Genomic DNA, 3,075 nt, shown 5'->3' on the forward strand with positions numbered 1-3,075 from the left:
TGAAGTATTTTCAACTTTGAGAAAAAAATTCAAATTGAGAATAGATTGTCAATGAAAATGTATTGGGAAGGATGTATTGCGAATGATGATAATTTTGGGTAGTAGCCTGGTAACAGTTATATTTAGCCATTGTCAAATATGCTGAGTTAATTACGTCATTAGCTCTTCATTTTTCGTGTACTCCTTATTTCATTAATTTTTTATTCATCGTGCCAGTAAAGTATTATTTTATAAATTTCCTTTTCTGTTCCTTTGTGAAGTTTCTGCGTCATGTTCTTTTGACTTAGTCAGACAATCAAATGCAGTTTCATTCCCCCGGAAATGAGTAGCACCTCATGTTACAGTATTTGGCCAAAATCGATTTATTACCCTTATACTGAGTACAACGAGCGACAACGCTTTTTAAATATTATCTATCTTTTGAACCTAGGAAAGCGTCACGTTTTGAAACTTCATATGTAGATGGCGCTAGCAACCTGCAGGAGACCAACCATACAATATAGTTGTATGCAATTCCGAATCTAGAAACCGGTTTTAGAACGTGTACAGAGTTTCCAAAATTCGCGATATCTGATATGAATCGCTGACATTAAAATTTGACAACTCTCTTAGTTTAAACACAAAATTCAAGCATAAAAGTTAAAAAGAAACATTTTTTTACTATTATTATATTATCCGTTCTCAATAGCAAGTGCTGCTCATACTACCATAAATCTAATAAACACAGACGTAATACATCATCATAAAATGAACAGTTATAACTGGAGTTATATAAAAAGAAATTGCCTACAAGATCAATAAAATAAAGCTACACTCTTCAACCTTTTGAACCTTTTAGGATTATCCTTTCACCATCCTCTCGATAAACCGTTACTTCCATTCTAGGCACACTTCCGCAATACGAACCGTTCTTGTAAGGTTGCTGTACGTATGTGCCTTTTTATTTTTCACTTCTGTTGATTTTTCTCTTTCTTTGCAATCGCCGGGGTCAATGTCGAGTCCTACAGATGTCCTTTCCCAATTTTATTTTGCACGCCGCTACTTACACATACCGACAAAGAACCTAAACAAAAATATGCACGTGTTATGAGACAAAAGAAGAAATACGGTAATTATTTTATTTCAGTTATTCGTACATTTTTGAGTCGCGTTAAACTGGAGAACTGAATTTCCCGTCTGGCACGCAAAGGGGTGGGGTATAACATGCAGGGAGTTATTGTCAAGAGTTTTCTACTGTTTTCCTTGTGATCGCCCATTTGACAAACAGGCCGAAGTTAATTCTTTTTTCATAAAGTGATGGCTAATGCTAATTTTCTACCCAAACAAATGTATTGCGTTGGTAGTAGTTTTCTAAAAACTGGAGCGACAACTCCTTAACAGTAACGTAGCAAAGCAAACAAGTACATGAATAATTTGGTAAAGAGTAACGAAGTGCTGTATAGGGTGTATAATGCCAGTGCATGAAACATGGCAGATTTGAAAATCCTCTTGATCGCCTACTATAAACCTTCATAACAGCGTATGCACTCGTACAAAAGCGCAGTATGTGTAGACGAATCAAAGTGAAATGGAAATAATCAAACGAATGTGGTTGTCTAACCACATATAGCCAATATAATACATAATTTTCATTAGATTAGGAAAGATACTTCCATTTGGAAGCTCATGCTCCTCGATAAACCGTTCTCGGTGGATGAATTATTTAATAAACATCTAACATTTTTCAATAGTAAAATGGTAAAATGGTAATAGAAAAAAAGAAAGATTTACTTGAGGTGAATGGAAGACACATTCCATTTCTGCCGGACCGAGAACATGTTCTGCTATCCAAAGTGCATCATTGTTGAACTATCCTCTCGTACACGCCGGAAGCTGGTTGGAATTATGTCGTTTTAGTTACCGCTTTCGTCACGCAGTGCTGCGTGCATTGCCAACCCAACACATCATGAATTTCTTTTTCTTCATCATTACATTGCTTTCTCACAGTAGACGGCCTCTGATATTTATTTTCCCCATCATGTCATGTGGGGGCTCAGGCATCTGGCTTTCCTGAACTGGTGATGTATCTAAAAAAGGGACAACTATTGCCGTGAATGGGAATATGGGAGTGAGACGGGCTTTGCACATAAATGCACACTAACACTTTTACTGCATAAGGAAAGGTCGCCACTGAAAAGTCAGTCAGTCAGTCAGGAAGCCAGACCAGAGGCCCTTTTTCCGCCAATATGTGTTTCATCTACCGGTGAAAAACTGGTTTGGTGTTTTATGTTTCCTTCACACTGTTCAAAAGAAAGTGAACGTGTAACCCATGCAGAGAACACTGCAAATATGGCGCGGATATACATACCAAATGGAGCGATATTAAAGCTTTTCCTCTGCTTCGTAGCTAACTCACATGGGTTAACAAGGTCATTATTGCAAACTATAAGGGGTTTTCCTACAACTTCTCGGCTTTGCTAAGAAAATAGTGATCGTCGCTCGCCATATGTAGCTACTATACTGTGCACCAGCGTAGTCCAGAAACGTATAAAAATAGATTTCAACCACGTCCGAAACCGGATTGATCATGAACTTGAACTCCTCTCTTGTTTTCATCAGTATGTAAGCGTGTGTAACTCAGCCTCGCTTTCCTTAGAGTGGTTATGTGCCCATTGGTTGTTGGTTCCTTGGGAGTCGCAAAAACTAAACTAAACAATTTACGACTTATCTTGTGCTTTGTGCATACGAAGGAATCATCCATTATCAATAAACGGTATCATTCTCTTTCAAGTGTTAATATATTAAGATTTGTCTCCCATTTCTAGTTTGACCTTGACATGTAACTGGATAATTTGTCCTATGTACGGACTACGTCTGCGCATATCAGTGTAAGATGTGTTTTGAGATGTGGTAGACATGGATTGGATAAAGATTTTTTCGAACCGAATTCGAATAGACTCCTTTAAATGTGCTTGAGTAGAAATATCAATATGAATGAAATAACTTGCTACATTTATAACACTTTAAGGTATAATAACCACTTGACAGAAGACTAACATGATCGTTTATGTACACTCAAATAAACATCATATTTAA

The sequence above is a fragment of the Anopheles marshallii genome, chromosome 2 (assembly GCF_943734725.1).
Source record: "Anopheles marshallii chromosome 2, idAnoMarsDA_429_01, whole genome shotgun sequence".
NCBI lineage: Eukaryota > Metazoa > Arthropoda > Insecta > Diptera > Culicidae > Anopheles > Anopheles marshallii.